Below are 24,031 nucleotides of genomic sequence, written 5' to 3' on the forward strand. Positions count from 1 at the left end.
CTGAACTGGTATCCTAGACGTGAGCTCCAGCATCTGTTAAATATTCCAGAGCTATTCTAGCCCTTAAAGTGATTTTTCACCGCTCATTTGAAAACAGATGTTAAGGAGAAGGAAAAGGACATACTGAAAATCAAACACGAACTAAAGATCTTCAGAAAATCACTCTAATATTTGCCCAACCATGCTCAGTGGGAAGACTTGCTGTATTGAATCCATAGTGTATCAGAATGCCTTCTATGAACACACCCTGTTTAAAAAAAAAAAAAAAAAGCCTTGTTCAGCAAAAAGCATTTTAGATAATAGAAGGAAGAAGGACCAAATATGATGTTTATTCCACGTCACCGTACCTTCTGTGGTCCTTTTTTCATTGAAATTCAGGCAAAGTAGCATGGCAGGCAGAATGTGGTGGTATAGTGGAAAGAACTCTGGACTATGATGGGGTGAGGGTGTGGGCCCAAGATCTGCTTCCTGGAAAAGCCATTGCTCTCTCTGAATTTCAACATCTATTCAGATGAGGAGGTAATAACATCTACCTCACAGAACTGTTGTGAAGATTAAAAGAGATCTTTGTATAACAGTAATACTAGACATTATTGGTTTTTATTAGCAATAAATAATTTTGATGTTATAGATCTGAATAACTAGGGTCCCCAAACCTTGTTTTCTACCAAACTAGATGTATGATTTCCTTGACTTTTTTTCATTTTTCCAGAAATTCATAACCTGCATGTCTTCTGGGATGCAGTAGATAAAGTGCAAAGAGCTCAAACATTGGAATATGAGAGATCTGAAGTCAAACCGTGGTTAAGTCACTCTGAGTTCACTTACTAGTTAGTGCCAATCAAGTCTTTAACCCTTGGTTTTCCTTTCCTAATATGGGGTTAATGACACTCATTCTGCATAGTTGTGGAGAGGATTATGATAATGTATCAAGGAGCCTAGCATAGGGAACAATTCACAGTAAACAACCATTATACTATAGATATTTTTTTGGTTTTTCATTCCTTCCTATTATTATTGACAAAATGGGTTTACCTTTGTTCACAATTACTTTATAGGTCCTCAAGCAATGTGCTTAATGGGTAGTAAATGCTGACAAGATTACACCTTGACAAAGATGAGTCATTTGGATTAATAAATCATTAAATGGTAATATGGGGGGCTCAAAAATTATCTTCTCTTTAGCTATCCTAACTGGAAAGTACTTAGAAATTCAAATTTTTGAAGAATGTAAACATTGCTAACATTGGTTAGCAATTGCAAAACATTGGTTACTGTCTTCAGGAAGCTTACATCCTAGTTGGAGCCATTTCTTTCACTAATATCTATGTTCAACCAAATGTTGTCTTTGTATGGTGACTGAGCTATGTAGAAAGAAAAAAAAATGCTTTCAGAAATTAGACAAAAGCCTGTGAAGTCATCTTTCTGTCAAAGGGGATGGGTGATGGGGAACTGGGTAGCAGGGAGAATTAAAATCTGTTAACTGTATTCTATGTGTCAGGCACAGTACCAATTTATGTTCATGGTTTTAGTTAATCCTAAAAACAATCCTATGAGAAGGGCTGCAAAATGTAGACTTTATATTTGAAAACAACCTTATCTAAGATCACACACCCAGTAAGTGCTGGAAATGGAATTCCAATCATTAACAGGGGAACTGGGTTTAGAAAGTGGGTTTTGTTCAATTTAACAGATTTAAAAAAAAAAAATCTGAGTATTTTACCTTCTCCAGAAATGTCTTCTTTTCTCTCCTTGATTTTCTTCTTTCCTTTTCTGTTGGGCACAACAACGAGCTCAATTCTAGACTTTGGAACCTTCTGATCAGGGGTATAGCTATTTTTTCTGCGCACATTGCCCAGAGGGCTTATCTTATTTTTTAATCTACAAAAGAATTGATAGCCATTTCAGATGTGCTAGTGTTTAATATTCAAATAAAAGGCAATTCACCCAACATTAATTTAATTGTAGAAATACGGTACAGAACATACCTCAATTAAGATATATAGTTCAATCATTTATCTTTTTATTTAACAAATATTGGTGATTATTGTTCCCAGCCCCCAATAAGTCACAAAACTTTATAAAGCAGTTTTAGGTAATCAGTATAATCAGCCACAAGTATCAAATTAACATGGCTCACCAGAAGGATTTTTTTTTCTTTTATGTATCAACCAATCTGAGGATATATATAATCTAGGATAGGTAAAGAAGAAGGGTGGAGGGGTGAAGGAATCAGAAATCTGTTTTCCTCACTCTGTGTGTGCATGTGTGTGTGTGTCTGTGTGCTTGTTTGTGTGTGAGCATAGAACACTTGCCATGAAGTCTATCTTCTTAGCTAGAGATCTGCTGTACAACTGAATTTGTCTCTTTTTAAGAAAACATTCTGAGAAACCCCGCTAGCAACTTCACCTTACATCTCAGTCAGAATCTATCACATGGTCACTCCTAGGAGAAAGAACTCTGTTGTGGTTTGGAATGTAAAAATTAGAAGAAAAAATATTATCAGAGAGACAAAAAGAGGTTTTTTTAGAATGTTAGGAATTTTAGTTTTCCAGCCTCCATAAGAGAGAAAAGCAAGGTGGAAAAGGGCTACAAATGGCTTTGAGGAAGTTTATCAGCTCATCTACAATGTCGAACACTGGAAGCTACTGCTCTTCCCTGAGCCATCTTTGGGTGTCGCAAAGGGCATTCTGGTTCTACTATTTACTGTGAAACTGCATTCAAGTTTCTCTTTTTTATTTTTTTTAAGATTTTATTTATTTATTTGAGAGAGAGACAGAGACAGAGAGCATGAGCAGAGAGAAGGGCAGAAGGAGAGGGAGAAGCAGGCTCCCCACTGAGCAGGGAGCCTGACATGGGGCTCAATCCCAGGACCCTGGGATCATGACTTGAGCCAAAGGCAGATGCTTAACCGACTGAGCCACCTAGGTGCCCCCAGAGTTTCTTGACATCTGTCTAGCTTAGCTTTAAAGTGTTCTTGTGACCATTTTCTACAATAGTGAATGTTAAGTGCTTAACATAGCACCTGGCACATAGTGAACTTCAATAAATATGAGCAACTATAAAGATAATAATCACTGATATTATGAAATGTAATACTGATACTGCTCCTTGACCAGGGTGAGCCTTTTTACATTATCTGCATATTGCCACTGGTTTTCTGCTTTGTTTTTTTGTGGTCCTAGGAATACCCATCCTGAGTTTTGGATATGTCCTCTGAGAAGGTACCAAAGACACAGACCACACTGGACACCAGCTCAGATATTGGGGAAAGAGTCCATGACACTTGGGTGTGGACCTGCCCGTCACTGAGCTCCCTGACACAGAGCCACTCATGTCTCCTCTTGAGGTGATGGAGGCCGGTGCCGCTTTGAAGCATTGAGAGATGCCATGTCAATTCACAGCAAGGTCTTTATTGTTGAAACTCTTGCATAATGACATCTTTACTCATGTGAAAATACAGGATGAATTTCAACTATATGATATTGTTTATGTTCATCAGAAATGTTATTTGTCTTTACAAAGTCTGGTTTCAATGAACCGGCTATGTAATGGATATTAAATAAACATGGAATTTTACACATTCATAATATTTGGTTTCTTGTTGTGATTTTGATGAACTACACTTTCAAGCACTGTCAGTTCATCCTTATTTACAAACGAAACATTTGCTTATAGCAGAGTGATATAGTGTCTTGCTTTAAGATAAGTCGACTTTTCTATTCAATGTTTAATGTGAAACCGACTCAAAAATGTTCTTTTAGGCCACAGTTACATTTCTCTTTGTATAACATGTATTATACTCTTTTAACTTAATACTGTGAGCTATATAAACCAAAGACATTCTAATTCTGTTTTTAATGTATTTTTTTCAAGATAAATAATTTATAATGTACTAATAAAACTAAGGCGCTCATATTAAAAGACTTATATGACCTACTGAAACTGATCTATGGAAATTGACTCTCTTAAAAGTAATTTTGTGAAATTATCTTGTATAAAATTTACTTTCTTATATGAATTCTTGACAACAAATATAAAACAAAAAGAACTTGAAATTTCTCTCTCCATCCTTCTACACACTAAAGAGAAGTAATCAAATACTTTCTTACTTTATGATTTGGGGATTTCCTAGAAAAAGAAAGCAGATGAATAGTAAACATTTTAGTTATGCATATCAGCTTCTGGCTACCTCTCTAACATAAAACTCCTTTTCAAAGTACACCTAGTCTTTTCAGATCTTTAAAGTGATAAAGTTTTATTTATGGGTTTATTTGTAAAATGTTCTCATTTTGCCATCCAGGGAAAGAAATGCCTTTTCTTTCTTTGTTTTTTTTTTTTCCTGAAACCTGAAAATAAGTAACCCTAAGCCCATGTTCCTTCATCCTGATAGCCTTGGCTCAAACATGCCCCTATAAGCACTCATAGGCATCTCATGAGGTAAGGAAAACTCTGAAAGGACAAATAATTATTCCAAACATTAAGGTTCCTTTTACCTGGAAAGGGCTTATTTAAAATGGGTACGCACAGCATACCATGAACAACTAAGGCATCATGTAGGCATGTATTTGACACTGCCTTCACAGGGAGCCACCAGGAAGATGGGGAAGGGAAAGCTGACTAGCTTCAGAGAGGGTTTCAAATAACAGGGTGATGGTGTCTTCACACCCAGTGCCTAGCCTTCAGTTTCAAAGCTTGGGGTGGTGGCGCTAGAAAGGGAAAAAGAAAGGAGGAGGGAAGTGAAGAAATGGAAAAAGCAGAAATGAAGAAATGGAGGAAGTCTATAGGATTTTTAGGGACAGAATGCTGATTCCTGTCAGCATACGTCCTAGCATTCTAGCACCAGCTTGCAAGGGCCAGAATTACTTAAAAGAGTTAGAAGTTTAGTTTAGAGTCCATAAAAAATGCTTTTCTATGCCATTTCGTGGATTGGGCTACTTTTGTGGGTGACTAACCTCACCCATTCCTAGGATTCTTTCCTTTTGACTAGTTCCATTTTTCAGGCAGCGACCTTTCCCTGACCTCAGCCCGAAACTCTGGGTCACCTTGCTATAGCCTTGGTGTAGCACTGAATAGAGGGCTTACCAGATTGTTGGCACCGGATAAGTGGTACTGAGCACAATCATCCTCTTTCATGAGCTGGAGGGAAGTTGCCTTTTCTAGGGTTCAGAGAGCTGGGCTGACTTATGCCTCCTTTTCATTCTGTTGCCCAGTAATTTTCCCTCTGGCCAGATTTGCAAACTGGTTGCCTTGCAGGAAGGTGACATGCACCACTGATGCAAAAAGGAAAAAAAAAAGAGAGAGAGAGAGAGAGAGAGAGAGAGAGAGAGACTATTGGCATCAGCACAACATTCAACGGTACTTCAAAAGTTTCATTTTACAGTGAAATAGGTCAATTATTTGCTCCAAATAATTAAAAAGTTTAATTGCTTAAACTTAATCTCAGATATCTTTATATTCCTGTGTTGTTATTTAATTATACTCCTCTTCTGAGTGGAATCATTATCTGAACACCTGTTTGCCAGTTTTCCAATCCATCCCCCAAATTATCCTAGATAACAACTTCCTCTTCTTGAAAATAAAACAACCTGTTTTCCCAAGTTTTCAAACACTAAAAAAAAAAAAAAGTTTGATTATACCTCAGAGACTCTACATAACCTCTGTCATTGGCCTCCGTGTTGCCATATAGCCATGGCTCCATGAGCAGGCTGGTAATTTCTGATGTTCTAGACTGTTCTGTGTCTTTTCTAGGGAAAAAACCTAATGGGTCCCAATGTCAGGACTCAAAGGCTACAATAAATAGCGAATTCCAATGTCACACTGAAAGGCAAGTGTGACATACCAGCCTGTCTCTTTCAAATAAATCAATATGGTAATATTGACAATTTCCCAGGGTCTCTCTCTATATTCTGTATTTGGTCCCATTCTAAGGATGTCAGCACTAAAAAATGACAAAAAGAAGAAAAAGAGAAAAAAAAGAAGGATCTCAATGGCTAAGGGGAAACATCAAGCTGATCCCTTATCTTGCAATCCAACTTTGTCAGTTCTTGGGAAAATAGTGCTTCAAATTATTTTTCAAATGAATAGACTCATGTCTTATGTTTGAACATTTAATTAGGCCTAAAGGTGGAAGGTTTTAAAACCATTTTGCTATGTAAAATACTCATGACTATTTCCACTATATTAGGTAATTCTTTATCAAATATACTTGTGATTCCAAGTGGCTTGGCCGCAGGACCGCAGAACGCAACCATCACTGTTAGCTCTGTGCAGGACACATTGTGCCCTGCGCGCTCTAAAGCAATCAAACGAGTCTGCAAATGTTCTTCAAAGAATACATGTAGAATGTTACTTCGTTAAACATCTCCTTGGCATTCATTCTATTTTCCACTTTGAATTGCTGCATTTAGTTTTGTAATGACCTTCTATAGCAAGGAGGTTTTATTAACTCTTTGATCTTCTAGCTTTGGGATGAAAACAAAGAAAATATAAATGAGCACTTTGTACACTGTCTTATAGAGGAGAGCAGAAGAAAAAAAGGAAATATGTTTCATCAAACAGATTGGTTTGTGTGGAGACTTTCAGCCCTTCCTGTTCTTTTCTCCCTTTAAGCAAAATGCTTATCAATGTTGTACATGTGTTTGTTTTAATGTCGTCTGTATAACTAGGTCTTTGTTTCTCTTCTCTCCAGCTCCTGTAGCTGAGGTTAGGGTCAGATATCTCTTTGTGGATTTTTTTTTAAGGCATTCTCCATCCTTGGTTTCCTCTAACCCTAAGTGCAATTCTTGGGAAATCTGCCATCCTATTTGTGGGACGCTGGCAGCCCTGCTCTGTTTCCAACTGTTCCTTTGTGTGTGCCCATGTGAGTGGGGAAGGGGAGGGGATCCCCAGTCAGGTAGTTGCCTAATACTGCAGTGTGGAAAACACTGGGAACTCTGCATCCGAATCCCAGTTCTGTACTTCATTGTGATTGTGTTTATATATTCAGGAGCAGAATCTCAAATTCTAGTTATCTTGCTCCTGAAGTCCTAAACTCATAGCATTATTAATATATAGATGAGACACTGCCTTTCACACTGACTATTCTTATTTTTTATCACCCCTTAGTGTGCTTCCTTTTACATACTCATTTGATTCTATCTTTTCAGTCTTTAACACAACTTTGGAAGCAAAACTTTAGGTACAATATTACAAAATATCAGCATTTTATGATAAATATTAGAGCCAAAGCATGAAAATAGTTATCAATCAGAACAAATCTTTTCTTTGCCCAATATTATAACCAATTTATTATATCATACACACTTTCTCTTGAAATTTGAAACTCTGATTTGTTATTAAATCAAAAGCATCCTGAACTAAGAGCCTGGGGACTGTCTGGATTTCCTCAATCTAGACTCTAGAATAATAGGTGATCTAGCTGTATGCTGATGTTACCTGATCCTATTGTAGTGACTTAGGTTTATTGGAAATGGAAATCCATGTTTTATTGTGAAATGCATTCATTTCATTTGGGCTAAGTTTTTCTTTACCTTTTGGCTAAGTCAAATGTCACTCATTTAACACTAAGTATTCATGATGGTAGTGATGTGCTGAAAGTGTTAACCAATATAATTCACCAACCTTACTTCAGAGATGAAAAAAAAAATGAGTGAGAGTTTACCTAGGTTCCCTGGCCAAGGAAAGCAGTCCCACCACTAGAATGATCACCTTTTCATTTCCTGTCTGCTTTAATTTGCTTTGCTTTTCTGGGTCAAAGAGTGGGAGGAAATGATCAACTATTGCAATAGGAGACATTCAGTTTTCCATTGTTAGCGTTTTCTCAGCTGACAGTCCCATCGCTAAGGGAAGTGGCAACCAGCTTGGTGAACCCCTTTTTACATCCTCACTTGTTGCCTTTCAATTGTTTTCTACTTCTGAGAACATTCCTTCCTCATCTCAGCAATTCCTTATATTGTTGTATGTTTATTTGTCTAGTCATACTTTATTTTTTTTTAAGATTTTATTTATTTATTTGAGAGAGAGAGAGTGAGAGAGAGAGCCCAAGAGGGGGTAGGGTTAGAGGGAGAAGCAGACTCCCTGCTGAGCAGGGAGCCTGATGCAGGACTCAATCCCGGGACTCCAGGATCATGACCTGAGCCGAAGGCAGTCGCTTAACCAACTAAGCCACCCAGGCGCCCATGTCTAGTCATACTTTAAATTATAACTTCCCTAAGATGAAACCTTGCTTATGTTCTAGAATGTATTCTAAAAATATTTTCCAATGATGTTAGTAACTATAAGTTGCTAAAAACTCAGACGACGTCTTTTAGGAAATTTGAAAGTATACATAAATAACTTACTCTGAAAGGGTGTCAGTCTGGCAGTTGTGATCAGATAATAGTCTAATTTACATACACATGAAAAATATTTCTAAATATTTTATGGAAATACCTTTTTATAACAAAATAAATAAAAGAGCAATCAGTATTTAGATACACACAATGCTTTGACCTTAGATACAAAGCGAGATGACAGGCAAAAAGAATAAATTAGAACAATTATAAAATGAGATTTTGATAAACAGATACATGAAGAAATGCTAAAATTTGATATCTTGAAATACTAATTGTTTTAAACAGTCCCAGAAAAATTGGAAAAGATTGGGAGGAAAAAAAAATCAAGTTACTTACAAAATTCTTTTCTATTTTTACCTTTTGGTGGTCCATTTAAAAAAATAGTTTAAACACCATATAGCATTTATTCAGTGACCAATAGCATTTTAAACCTATTTGATAATATTTTACACTTCTTTCAAAAATCTCAAAATATGCAATCATAGAATAATATTGTGGAGGGTGCACATAGGGTGTACTACTAAACAACTGAAGAGGAAAATGCTTTGTAGTAGACATTTATTTAGATTTTTTCAGTCATGTTACTAGATCAAAGAGTAAGTTTGTTTTTCTACTTTGCAAAATGATGGGAGAAAAAGAATGTAAGGATCAAGGGCTCTTGTGGAAAGTTCTGATTGCCCTGATGCTTTAGAGAAAAAATCCTAAGGAGCTCTTGGTTAAAAATGGTGAATTAATTACATGCACTTATCTCTTCCTTCAACAACCTCTGCCAAAATGATAGCAAAAGAAAAACAAAGGTATTTGCCTACAAGAAAAGAAAATTAGAAAGAAATAAACACTGGACATGGGATTTCAGCAACTATGTAGAAAACAAGCAGATAGAGAAGTGTAGGCAGATCAGAGGGACACAGCTAGGAGGTAGGCCAAAAAGTCCTGAGAGGCTGAATATAGAAGCAAGGATGAAGTACAGGGCTGAAAATCAGAGGAGTAGTAGAAAGTGTGAATATAGACAAGATGAAACCTCCCCACCCCTCACCTACACAAACACACACACACGAATATATATATATATATATATATATATATATATATCCAACACACACATTATCTTTCACCCTCTCCCCAGCAGGAAAGAGGAGGTTATTCTCCAAAGAAAATTAACTATACTGGCCCTAGTTTTAAGATTTCAGACATAGCAGCAGCTGAGGCTAAGACACAGGACTAAGTTAAATGAAAGTTTAATACTAAATTGTAAAACCTCCATCCCCTTTTCTGACTCTGCTCTCAAAATGCTGATAGTCAGGAACAGGCCTTTCTAGGTAAGAGACTTCAAGATACCTCTCGAAAAAAATTGAATGGTCCCCAAGAAAAGACCCATACAAAGTGAAATTTGGGGTTCTCCTAGAAAAATACTGGCTTACTAGTCAATCCCCCTATAGGGAACTTTACCATCAGTAAGCTCTGACAATACATGCAGATCTTTTACTCAGCTTTCTAAAGTCTCATTCTTAAAATATGATTGGTAACTAAGGATTACCAGACACAGAAGAAAGTCTTTAACATGAAAGATAAAGACAAAAAAATCTAAACTCAGGGGCACCTGGGTGGCTCAGTCCTTAAGCATCTGCCTTCGGCTCCGGTCATGATTCCAGGGTCCTGAGATGGAGCCCTGCATCAGGCTCCCTGCTCCACTGGAAGCCTGCTTCTCCCTCTCCCACTCCCCCTGCTTGTGTTCCCTCTCTCACTGTGTCTCTCTCTGTCAAATAAATAAAATCTTTAAAAAAAATAAAAAATAAAAAAAATCTAAACTCAGAAGGAAAGATAGTTACCCAAAGAATAGAGAAAAAATTCAAAATTATAGTTATATATCTCCAGATATTTGAGAAAATACTGTATCCAAAAAACAAAACCAGAATGTTGTTTAAAAAGGAAAAATAAAATAAACTTTGAATTTGAAAAACGTATTTATAGTCTTAATTAAAAATTCAACAGAAAGGTGAAAAGATAAAGTTAAGAAAACAAGCTAGAAAGTATAGCTAAAGAATTGGAAACCAAGAAAGAAATGAACTAAGAATTGCCATATGAATATACAAAGAAAATACACTGCTCCTGTAATCGTGTTCATGAGTTAATGATAAATATCCCCTGTGGCTGGGGTTATGACTGTCTTGTGAATTCTGCAATGGAAGAAAATGCCCCAACTTACAGGGAAGGGCCTTCAAAGAGTTGAGAAACATCCAAGCTCACTATATGCCAAACTCAATATGGTCCAGACTTGAATAAACACAATTTCCCATGACTTCAAGGACTCCAGATTGACCCAGGTCACTCCTTGTACGGAGCATTCTAGGGATGGTAGCCAATTAACCAGAGACTATTATAGGGACTGAGTCAACTTTGGGATCTTGGAGTCACCCAGGATCATTAGTGAGATACTCAAAAAGCTAGGGCTTCATTGATTTATCCATTCACTCTTTGATCCTTCAAACATTTAGTTACCATTATCCCTTCCTCTTCCCTGCGCTCTTAGACATTTAGTCTTTAATACACAAAATAACAAATAAATGTAGTTAATTGTCCTTGTAACTGTTTTTGGTCCTTCTATACTCTCACCACCGTGTTTTATTGCCAGCTCACACCCTCCTACCTCTGTCAGAAAAAGTCACATTATAAGTCTTTCTCATACAGCACTGCCTATATAGTGCTCGTTGATTATAGTATATTCATCTCAGAAATATTTGATATTAATTTGAATATACATGGTGGCATATGTGCTGTTGGCCAAATAGTCTTCTTGTGCACACAACAGAATTATATTTCCTTTTCCTCTTTGAAATTAGCCATGCCCAATGAATTTGAGCAAAAGTGAATATAAATTGCTATAGCTTTTTCCCTCTGCCATGGTGACTGGAAATGTCCCAATAGCTTTTATCTTGGACTGAAGTGAGGATGATACAGAGCAAAATTCCAAGTAAACCCATGGATAAGTAGAATGAGCAAGAAATAATCTTTATCTTATAAAATCTCTGAGATTGGGGGCTTATCTATATTACAGCAAAATCCAACCTATTGTGATTGATACAAATATAATGTAAATATAAATATAAGCATATACGGTTTTTTTCTCATAGCAAACAAGCCAATATATATGATGGGTATCATTCTAAGCTTTCAGTCAGTGAGCATTCATATGCCTTTCTGTGTTTTTCCTCTATGGTACTTCTGTTTGTTTAGTTCCACCATTAATTTAGTTCGGGAGACTAATTTTGACCAATACTGATGACCAAAGATTGCAAATGGTTGTTCTGGAGATTTCACCTAACCTTTCTGTCAGGCTAGATGTTAAACTGTAAACCTTCAAAGAAATTGAGGAAATAGAGGCTGATGGCCAATAGGTAATTAGAAATTGGTGGAAGACATCAGACATTATGAAGTGCTAGCACCATTGCAAGCTAGCAGATGTTACTAATAGTATGAAAAGTAGCTGGAAGAAACCATGGCCAAACACATGACGTAATTCAGGTGTTTTGAAGACAGAGTATGTTAGTTATCTCTTGCTGTGTAACAAAGCTCCCCACACTTAGCAGGATTTTAGAAGTGGTTTAAATGGTGGTTTGGCTCAGGGTTTTTTAAGTCTGAAGAGTTCCTTGGCATGAGGGTCTCATCATCAGGCTTCTTGAGTGACCTCATAACATAACAGCTAACTTCTCCCAGAGCAAGTGATACAAGAAAAGAGGACAGAATCTTGAATGTTGTTTATGACTTACACCGAGAAGTTATACTCTGTCATTTCCACAATATCCAGTTTGCTATACAAGTCAACCCCACTCAGTATGGGAGGGATCAACAGAAGGGTGTAAATACCAGAACACAAGTATCATTGAAGGCCATCTTGGGGGCTGTCTACTACAGTAGAAGAACCCTTGTTAAAGAGTAACACAGGGATTGCATCTTTGCAAAGGGATTCTCCTATGATGGCCTTGCTGTTTGTTGATTCATTGTTCCTATTCTGGAAACACTCTATCCCATGCCATCTGCATCTACCCAATGGGATATAATGAATAAACATATTTCAATAATATAAAAAATGATTGATTGAGACCCCTCATGAGCTACTGGCTTAAAAAGATATTCTACCCCAATATTCCATAGCATTTTATTATTTATATAAAATTATAAATAAAAAGATTGACTTTTGGTGTCTCAAGTCTTTGTTAAGTATACTAATTTTCTATCATGTACATTTAAGGATATGTTAACCAAGGAAAAGTAAATTATAATTTTTCTAAAAATAAAATCTGAAAAAATAAAGAACAACAATTTACATCATACAGCACTTTTTATCAGCTACAACTGTACTTTTGGAATAATTATTTCCTCAGATTATTCTGCAATGATTGATAGTCATCATCTTGATTTCCCTCCTTTTCTCATGTCTTTAAAATTGGAAATATTTCCTGAATTTCATTATAATGCCAAATTCATTATATACTTTAAAAATTCTCTTTTGAAGTTCTTATTTTTCCATAAAAAAGACAAATGAAAAATTTCATTTATAAATGTTTAGTGAAGACATTACTTCTACTCTTGTTTGAAATTAAATCAACATTTTAAAATTCATGTTGATTTCTTTTTTATATAAAAAAGCAGAACACAGGTAGCATGATGGTGACAAGACCATAACCATCCAAATGGCACCTACATTGCTTTCTCCTCCTCAAACAAAAATGTACTCTATTGGGCGCCTGGGTGACTCAGATGGTTGAGTGTCTGCCTTCGGCTCAGGTCATGATCCCAGGGTCCTGGGATCGAGTCCTGCATTGGGCTCCCTGCTCCTTGGGAGCCTGCTTCTCCCTCTGCTTCTCTCTCTCTCTCTTTCCCTCTCTCTCTCCCTCTGTCTCTCATGAATAAATAAATAAAATCTTTAAAAAAAATGTACTCTATTGGCTTTCCTAGTTTACTCATAGGTCTCATTTCAAAAGTTCTTTTATAGTTTGTTTTGTTTGTAACCTGGAATGTATTCCCCATAGAAATAATGTTAAATATAGTAATGAGGCAACCAAATTAGTCCTTGGAAGCCCTCTTAACCAGAGAATTCCTCAATTTAGCATTCTCCAGCTACAGAATCTAATCCTCTTATGTGGGAAAGCCCAAAGATGGGGGCTTATTGTAAGGACATGCTACAGCTTCTTGTAGTTTAGAGGAAAAAATTAGTGGTCTTAAGCTTCTTTCTTTTGTTTTCTTCCTGGTAACCTACATATATCTACCTTTTCCTCTATTATTATTCTCTTTGCTTCTACCTAGAGTTTATCTGCTTCCTTGGTTCACAGTAGACACAGAACTTGCTTCTTAAGTAACAACAACAACACATAACCCACACCTCTTGAGCACTACTGCAAATCAGATGCTAGTCCAAGCACCCTGTGTGTGTTATCTTACATCAGCCTCACAACAACTCAGGCGGAAGGCATTATTATTATTTTCATTTTACAGCTGACATAACTGAGGAACACAGAACCTGAATAACCTGCTTAGAATCACGCAGTTAGCAAGTGAGGGGATAAGAACTTAAACTTAAGCAGTTTGTGGATTTCATCTCTTATTAACTGAGGAGATAGATAGATGATAGACAGAAAGATAGATAGGTAGACACACACACAATTTTATCTCTACTAAAATTGAAAACAGATGGAAATAAAACAACACTTACCTTTTTTTTTTTTAATTTAGCAGCAGTGGGAAAAGCGAAGTCTCAGAAATCAGCAATAATTTGTACATGTCATCTCCATGTCAAGAAAAAAACCTGTTTTTTTTTGGAAGTGAGGCAGTAGCACTGGGTAGACAAAGAAAAAAAAATATACTCTGACAGTGGGTTCTGGCTTGGGTATGGAAGGCACAGCAATTTGTTGGAGAGATCTCAAGGGAGCGACCCTTCCTTCTCCATTCATCGTGGGACGATCTGGACCCCACAAACCTTACCATGAAATAGCCCTCAACAGTCACTGGAAAGCATGATAAGGAGGCTTTGGGATTCGGAGTTTGCCAGGTTGGGAGGGAGTCCTATGTTAGGATACACTCAGGTTGGCAGTATGAAGAGCAAAGAAGACAGGAAGAGAGAAAAACACCAGGTAGCACGTACTTGCTTCTGTCCTTTCAAAAAATAAACAAAATATATAAAGTGAAATTTGTTGGTGTAATAGTTAATACAGAATTTAACTCTGAAAAGTCCTAAGTTTATTTAATGCTAATTTATTATTTCATTTTTTAAATCCATTGATGATATCTGGCAACAGAACCAAACAGCAGACACCTCTTGAGCAAGTCAGGAGTGGCTGCAAGACTAAGCTGTTCTCAGTCTCAGAAATTAGAAATCCTTTTCCACTGTGCATTCTTATATCCTTGCCAAGAAAATGACACATTTCCCGACTAGGAACTGAACAAGGTCACCTTGGCCTAGGTCATCAGGAACCAAAACAGTAACAGACACTTGCCTACAGGAAGATGACAATATTGTTATTAAAGATTTCCAAATTTCTTTCTTTTTAAGATTTATTTACTTTTAGAGAGACAGTGTGTGAGCGGGGTGAGGGGCAGAGGGAGGAGACTCTCAAGCAGACTCCCTGTGGATGCAGGGCTCCATCTCATGACCCTGAGATCATGACCTGAGCAGAAATCAAGAGTTCGCCGCTTAACTGACTGAACCACTCAGGTGCCCCTCTATCATTTCTTTAAAAAGAAAAGACATACTAACATGTGGAGATTTAATTAATGTCTAACAAATATAGATGGCAACTTAGTTTACTAGTGCCAACTAAGTAATTTTGTTTAAAAAAAGAACAAATATGAATGAGTAATCAGCGCAACAGTCAAGTACTCAATTGACTTTCTCTAGCTAGAAAGAAAAGTAGAAGTTGCAATTGGAAATAAAGTCCAGATAGTAGCCTGTTGGGGCACAGAGAGGGACTGTGCAAGTCTTTACCAAAGGAGGTATTGAGGTGGTTGGTCATTGCAGGGGAAGCTAGACATCCATGGTGAAGGCGAAAATTTTCATATATACAAACACTGTAGTGAGAGCCTGGAATTTGGAGATTCACTGTTGATTCTGAAATGAACAGGTTTGGGATCTTGAGAAAATTGGTTTTCTTCTTTGGGGTCTTGGTCTCCTCTATAAAATCAGGGAGTTGGGAAAAAAATCAATATTCCCCAAAGAATATGCTTTGAAATAGCAGCTCTTCAGGATACAAATACACACGATAAGAAAGCCTGAGTTCCAGTCACATTATGTATTAGTTAGTGCTTTTTAAGTTGCAAGTGACAAAATATCTGACTCAAGCTGCATTGATCAAAAAGTGGGATTTTTCTTGGGACGCCTGGGTGGCTCAGATGGTTAAGCGTCTGCCTTCGGCTCAGGTCATGATCCCAGAGTGCTGGGATCTAGTCCCACATTGGGCTCCTGGCTCAGCAAGGAGCCTGCTTCTCCCTCTCCCTCTGCCTCTCTCCCTGCTCATGCTCTCTCTCTCTCTCTGTATCTGTCTCAGATGAATAAATAAAATCTTTAAAAAAATGGGATTTTTCCTCTCAATAGTTGGAAAGTTCAGGAACAGAGCTGGCCTTTGGAATAGTTGATTCTTTGGCTTGAATGATGTCATTAGGAGCCATGTCACAGGCTGAATAATGGTCCCCCAAAGATCTCCATGCTCTAATCACTGGAAATTGTGACTATTTTACCTACACGGCAAAAGAGATTTTGCAGATGTGATTAAGGTTTGAGATGGGGAGATTATCCCGGACCGATCATATCACACAAGTCCCTAAACGTGGCAGCAGAGAAAGGTAACATGGGAAGCACTCAGTGTGCTGTTGCTGGCTTTGGCGATGGAGAAAGGGGACCACAGCCAAGGACTGTGGTGGCCTCTGAAGTTGAAAACAGCACTTGACTCAACAGCCAGAAGAAAATGAAGGCTAAACAGGGGAAGAGAAAGAGTACATCCTCGCATCTCAGTTCAGTGCTCTTATTGGGCAACTTGAAACTGCCAAAAAGGATTTTCACTAGTAGGGGAAGAAATGAATTGGGGGACAGGGGCTAGAAGAACAAATGGGAAAAGAGAAAAGAAGGAACTGTGGTGGAATACAGGTTGTGGCTTTTATTGCTAATAAAACCTAGCTGTTTATTCTGTTGGGTCTTATGTTTGGAGCACTCCACATAGTTTTTGAAGTTGTTTCACATTGCATTTGATTCTTAAAACACCTTGGGAGATAGGTAATGCAGTATTTCTTTTCATCCCCCACACATGAGGAAACTAATATGCAAAAAAAGTTCAATTTCAAGGGTTAGAGCCAGAGTGGTGTAATGGACCAAGGATGGATCTTGCCTGTAAATTCAGTCTCCCTTCCTAGCAATGTTATTAGGAATGAGTTGCATGAAACCAATGAGCTTCTGTTTTCACAACTGTCAAATGAAACACATGATATCTGCCTTATAGAGACATGAGGATGAACCAAGAGGAGATATACAAACACCCAGGATACAGCAGAGCATAGACAACCAACATCCATAAACTCCTTTACCCCCTTTCTCCACCTAGAACTCATAGTCAAGTTACCTGACTCCAGGTTGATAGTTATAAACCACATGGTTGCTATGGTCATCTACACATTTATTCATTTTCATATCTATGTAAGCCTTGGTTTAATGAGAATCTAAGAGAATTACTTTGTAGAAATTAAGTTCCTTACTTTTTTTCATACAAAATCCCTCCAATTACATTATTATGGGTTTGGAATACTTCTTGTTAAAAAATTACCAATATTGCTTCCTGTAGATGTACTAAGGGCTAGTAGTTTTGTAGTTTTCAGGAAACAGAGAAAAAAGAATGCATTACTTTTGTGTTAAATGACAGTACAATCAAGGTATAAGAATTGTTTCAGATTTTATAACTAATACTTTACTGTGCATCACATGCAACTCTACTTATGTGATTAGAGCATAATGATTGGGAACAGGCTGGGGAAAAAATTACCACACATATAATCAAAGAAATTATTATAATTTTAAAATTTTTGCAAAATCAGTGAGTTTAATAACTTTATCTTGATGTATATATATAAGTTCATATATGTATGCTGATCTGGGGTTTTAGTGTCTTAAACAGTGGTTATTTATGGAGATGTATTCTGGTAGCAAAGAATATAGAATTTTTAAATTGATGCTAGCACTTTATCTCCATATTGAGAGTAAATGCAACAGGAATATTTTTTCATATTTTTAATGCTGTAGTGCTGCTGACATCATTATCCAATGGTCATGTTAATCTCAAAATGCACAATTTATTTGTATGATCTGTATAATGTGCATAAAGTGTTCAAAGATGTGACAGTTTACAGCTTTGGGTATTTATTATCAGATTATCGTAATGTGCATCTACTTCAAAGAATCTGATCTGAAAACAGTACCTACCTTTTTTACAATATTGTATGACACAGTGTGTTGGAGGTGGCTATAGGGAATTCTCTCTGCATTTCTGAGTCTATGTAAAAACCCACCTGCAGCTAACCAATAGAACAAAAAAAGAGAAAATTTGTAAACAGCTGGTTTATATAGATTTTTCAAAAGGCTTATGTTCTGATCCATAATATATGTTGAATTTGTATCAGGGGAAGGAAAAATGGAAGTTACTACAGCTGTGAATCAAGAAATTAATTCCAGGGAAAAGAAATAATATTTCCTTTCTTAAAAGATAACAACAAAATGTGTTCTTGGTATGGATGCATTTCTTGATTTTGTGTCATTGGCTATGAAATATACCTGCCCGGAAGAGCAATAGCAACTAATATGAAATTATTAACCTATTTCATTAACTCTAATATGGGAATATCCCCACTCGTAATGTTTAGTTTATAAATTGACCTCAGTGGAACTCATCAAGGTAGTAAAGAAAGGTTTTACAGATTTGCAGAAACTCTTTTTGTGTGTGCATGTGTTTAGTTCATATAGCTTAATGTCCATGAAAATTGGATAGTAAAGTGAGAAGCCTTGTTTTTGGGGGGGGGATAAGAAAAGCTCAGGACATAGTTTTACATAAAATAAACTCATTAGAAAGAATCTTGTTTGTTAACAAATTCAGTTATTCCATGGTTAAAATCAGTTCACCAGTGTCACTCTATCTCAGAAAATGTATTTACTTGAGTTTTATCCTTATTCCTTAAATACACATCTGAATGCAGCTCTACCACATCATTATGTTAAGCCACCATTTACAGGTGTTGTAGGTGGGCAGTTTTATTCCTTTTCCTAGTCAAAATTTCCCAGAGGCTTCATTTTTAATAAACAATGCAACATCATATTTAAAAATATATGGTTTGATACAAGAATTGCCTTCAAGATATGGTTCCTATTAGTTTCTTCTGTTTAGATCATATGGATTTGTAACTTTTGCCCATTTAACTTTAATTCAAAGCCCAACCACAGTGTTTCTGTATTTAACAGACTGTTAATGAAAACTACAAATTTTACAGCCATCCCTGACAATAAAAACCTTTGCAAAAATGTACTGATTTTTCTAATATTATGCTTACATGGTATAACCACAACTCAGAGTCTAAAAATATATATACTCATTTTTTAGTAAACCAGATATAATTTAATGATTAATTCAATATTATATCAAGCTATGCTAACCTGTCAAAAGATACTTTTCATAACTTCTATCACACTTTATTCTAATGACTGTTTTATTCATAAAAATAGGATAGATGATACTCCCTTACTCTTCCTTTACATGGTATCCTTATTTGAAAAAAGTTTGAATACTAATGTGCTCATATTATCAATAATAGCAAAAAATAAAAGTCTAGATCTCTAATTATTGGACACTGGTTAACTAAGTTATAGTATATTCATATAACGGAATAGCATGCAACCATTTAAGGGATGGTGTCAAAGAATACTGAAATGAGAAATTGGCTATAACATAACTGGATAAGAAAAGTAAAAACAAAATATCTGGTATAACTTAATGGTCATGATATACCCAGATCTTAACAGGGTTATATTTGAGTAGTCAGATTGGTGATGATTTTTGTTTTTAAAATTTTCATTTTTCCTTTGTGCCTTTCTACATTTTGTAAGTTATCTGCATTGGCTATTTCTTATGTTTGAAATTAAAAGACAGTTATTAAGATATTCTCATTAAAGAGAAAAATATAAAATGGGTGTAGAGAGAGGCCATAGCTAGTCTGCTTTGCTGAGCAGCATGATGTTGCATTCAAGCTCATCTGCCCACTTCTGCCACCAGGCCCCTGTGGTGACAAGAGCAAAGAAGACTGGTTAGGAGCCCATATCTAAAACATTCCCAGGTTTGATTATGATTGCTCAAGCTAGTGGAAGAAGTTATCTGATTCTCATTATTTACTTTTTTCCCAAATGTTGGGCTTAAATATCTCCTTTTACTATTAAACATATTCTGAGCATAACTGCTTTGACTATCAGGTGTATAATAGTGCTTTTACAGAACGTATATAAAAACCACTCTTTTCATTTTAAAGCCATGCTTTGTAAAGTATTTTGCAAAGGCAAAAAGCATTTTTAACTTATTTTGCAAACTAAGAGGAAAAGATTGTTTCTGTTAACCTTTATCTTTATTCGATATTAAATCATCTGGCACTTTGTCATTTCCCCCACATTTGGCATATTCTGCACGTTGTTAATGCTGATTCTATCTGGTTATCTGCCAAAGAGAAATCAGGTGTCAACAGTCGCTTGTGTGTTCCAGAGTTCCTAAAACAAATAAAGACATACACTTTTGGTCAAAAAAAATATGAACAAGTGACAAATTCTTACAGCATATTTTAAACATACTTAAGGATGCTGAATTTACAGTATAATTTTGTTAAGTATACAAATTCTCCATAGTTATGTGGGCCAAAGAATAAAGATAGGTTTGGAATTGAAGCCTACTCCCCTCAAATATTAGGATTTTTATTAAATTTCTGTAAGTAGAACGTTGGGAAAAATGACCCAAACTTCTTGTTTTCTTTCCTAATAGGTGCTTTTAGGAGACTGTGAAAAGGTAATTCAAATAATAAAGATAATCACCTGATAGAGAAATAATCTATTTAAATAGTTTTAACTAAATTGGTTTGAGTTACCCAATGACGGATATGGCAATGTACTCTTCTTAGGAGACTATTACCCTAGGAGTCAAGAGCCATGCCAGTTCCACCCTAAACCAATAGTGTGGCCTTGAGTGAAACCAACATCCTCTCTGGTTTAAAAGTCCTTAGTCATACTTTACACAATAATTTTGATCATATGTTTGAGTACACGTTTAATGGTAAAACTGACTATTTCTGCCTATAATGATGAAGGATAGGACTAGATAATCTGTCAGGTACATTCTAGCCTGAAATCCATTTGATTTTATATATAAGTATATGTTATATAGATAACATTTATAAATTTTAAAACATAAAGGTATGCTAGAAATGAGAGCTTACATATTGAACTGCCCTACTTTTCTATTTGCAGCCAACTACCACCCCAATCTAATGTTTCACTGTATATAAATTCATTTATTCTTTCATTCATTTCAAATATGTGATGATACAGCTATAAAATCAATGTTTGGTTATTCTGAATAACCCAAAATAGCAAATAATTTAAAAATCACTTCCACTTGACTTTAGAATCTATTACATGCATTGTTTTTCCAGAAAATTTACCTCATAATTATGTTGTGTGAGAGCGAAATGAGTTTTTATTCCAAATTCACACATTGAATTCTGACTGCCGGGTGATGAGGAGAAGCACCCCAGGGTTAACACTTGCCACGTTGCCACGGATAATTAGGATTGCCTGAGTGTGTCTTTAACTCTAAATTTGGTATCAACTCTTATGAGTCCAGGTCACCATCTGTTTTTATATCTTTTTGGGCCTTGTCAGGATCTCACCTTTTCTTTTGCAAATTTATACACTTTGTGTACTGCTTTTGGAGACTTTGTTTCTCATACTCTCCCCACCCCCCAACTGTTCTCTTTCTTGCTTCTGTGAGTTACTCATCATGATAAAAAGTGAGATCCTTTAAAAAAGAAAACTCTTCCTAATGCTTGCTGTATTTACAAGACATTATCATACAAGTTAATTCTTGATCTTACCCCTAAACCTTTACTGTGATCTCAACTCATTCAGGTCAACCAAGGTAAAGTCTCTTAAGGGCTGCTCTTCTCACTTGAATTTCCACTTCCCAAGGTATCCTTCACCATCAGAACTTCGAAGAGCTCTCACTCCATTCACTCTATATATTTGCTCCTTTGTCAGCCTCTTTTAGCCCATCTCCAGGTTTGCTGTTTTTTTTTTTTTTTTAAGAGTTTATCTCAACCTACAACCTCAAAAAATTTGATTTTGTGTACTATGATTCTTCAGGGATCTAGTTCTCAGAGCTAGTACAATGTATTTTGACCACTGAAATACTACCATCTGGATTATTAGGCCCTTTGCATTTGACACATTAATAATTATTGCACAAAAGCTCAGCCTGCTGTTACTATTAGTGTTATTGATTGCTAAATTTATACTTATTAAAACTTCTGGGGCTTCATCTATTTATTCATTCAACAAATATTAACAAGTGTTAACTATGGACCAAAACTGTTGCAGCTGCTATGGATAATGTGGTTGAGATAGCAGATCAAATGCCTGTTTTCACAGAGGATGTTTTTTACTTGGGAAAGTTGGACAATAAACTAAAAAAGAAAATATCAGATTGTGATGAGCTATGAAAAAAACCCAACAGGGTAATAAATAGAAAGTTTTCAGGTTAAGATTTAGATCAGGTGGTCATGGAAGACATCTGAGGAGCGCACATTTGAGCTGACCCCCAAATGAGCACCCCCTCAAAAAAAACCCAGACAAATGTGAAGATCTGGAACACTAGAGGGGATTCAACTGCCTTAAAGAGGAGTGAGCTTGGTGTGTTCACAGGCGGGCCCTCATCATGAGAGAGAAGAGTGGAATGAACCAAGGTTGGGGAGGTGGGCAAGGTCCAAATCACAAAGAGCTTTGCAGACTGTGGAAGGAGGCGGTAGTGGGAAGCCATGAGAGGGCTTAGTGAATGTACATTCCAATTTAGATTTTCAAAAGATTATTTACTGAGTGTAGACTATAAAGCAGCAAATAGGGAAGGAGAGAGGTCAATTATAAGAGGTCTTTGCCTCCTAAAGAGATGATGGTGGTCTGGACTGAGGTGGCAGCTGTGGAAGGTGCTGACGAGTGGACCTACTCAGAATAGGTTTTGAAGCAACACCAATAAGACTTCTGAACTGACAGCATGTAAAGGGATTATGAAGTGAGGGGTGATTCCTAGGTTTTTGGCCTGGGTTGCTGGGTGGATGGATAGTGGTACATTTTGCTATAAGAGAAATGGCTATGGGAAAGGAAATTGTTGGAAGGGGCAGGAACCAAGCACCAAGTTTTGGACATGTTAAGTTTGAGATGCCTATTAACTTCTAGTGGAGATATCAAGCAGGCAGGTGGCCTTTGAATCTAGGTGAGGTCAGGGCTAGATATATAAATATGGAAAGATAAATGAAATCAAATAAAACCATACAGTCAAATTTCAGTTTTAAAAATTGCACTCAAGGGCGCCCTGGGTGGCTCAGAAGGTTAAGCGTCTGCCTTTGGCTCAGATCATGATCCCAGGGTCCTGGGATCAAGTCCCGCATCGGGCTCCCTGCTCAGCGGGGAGCCTGCTTCTCCCTCTGCCTCTCTCTGTCTCTTATGAATAAATAAATAAAATCTTTAAAAAAAATAAAAATTGCACTCAATATGATCTCATTTTCTTTTTGGGTGGGGAGAATTGAGAAGGGAGTCTAATCATTTTGCTCTGAAAGTAAAAGTATATGCAGAAAACCATTCCCTTGAGGTAGATCTTTTCCAAGCACATTTATTTTAAGAATGGAAAATTCATCACAGCAACTTCATTCTGATGTGCTTAGATGATCAGGAGAAAAAGAACCTTCTCCTCACTCCCAGATTCTGACTTAAGAATCTCTGGGGGAAAAGCTGTTCACATGGTAGCTGCAATTATTGACATCACAGTATATCATTCAAGAACAAGGGTCAGAAATTCCACAAGCAAACTTATTCTTGTAAGATTTCCTGGCAGATGTTACAGATAGAAAAGTTCACCCAGAATTCCAATAAGCAGATAAATATTTGCATGCTTTTCTATTAAAAAAAACATTTTATGTCTTTAAAATTACCTCTTTGTTTATTATCACTAGAGGAGTGGTATCAGGGCATGGCACCCAATAGATGTATGATGACATAATAAATAAGTGAATAACCACTGTCATTCCTTGATACTTTTAGTAGTCTCTGAAGTATTACAGAGATATATAACTTGTATCTTACAAAGTCATGCTAAAGACTATCATCCCATATTTTTTTAATTCTGTAAGAATTTTGGGATACCATATTATCCAAATTTTGTTATAATGTTATATATCAAGTGAAATACATCTTGCCATATTAAAAATTTTTAGAAAGTACAAATGAGGTTTCATTCTTCCACACATCATTGTTAATTATATCAGAATCACTTTGAAAATCATTCACTGTCCCTTTCATTATGACTGAAGACTGAGTTGGACAAATAAATAAATGTTCAATTCAATGAATTTACCCAATGGCATGTATG

General features: G+C 36.4%; 1 long non-coding RNA gene across 4 annotated transcripts in view; it reads right to left on the bottom strand.

The window, feature by feature from the left end:
• The window catches only part of LOC141371341 (uncharacterized), a 62,425-nt gene that overhangs the window by 27,895 nt on the left and 10,499 nt on the right, over positions 1-24,031 (bottom strand). For 2 of the 4 annotated variants that reach the window (XR_012376227.1, XR_012376229.1), the window contains exons 3-5: positions 19,966-20,112; positions 5,086-5,273; positions 1,724-1,881 (exon numbers count right to left, since the gene is read on the bottom strand). This is a non-coding gene — a long non-coding RNA (uncharacterized lncRNA). Of the gene's footprint in view, positions 1-1,723; positions 1,882-5,085; positions 5,274-14,050; positions 14,170-19,965; positions 20,113-24,031 lie in introns of those variants that run through there. The other 2 variants (XR_012376228.1, XR_012376230.1) reach the window with 2 other exon arrangements.

Source organism: Callorhinus ursinus, unplaced genomic scaffold (assembly GCF_003265705.2).
Source record: "Callorhinus ursinus isolate GAN/ISIS: 27379988/994484 unplaced genomic scaffold, GSC_fseal_2.0 scaffold3, whole genome shotgun sequence".
Taxonomy (NCBI): domain Eukaryota; kingdom Metazoa; phylum Chordata; class Mammalia; order Carnivora; family Otariidae; genus Callorhinus; species Callorhinus ursinus.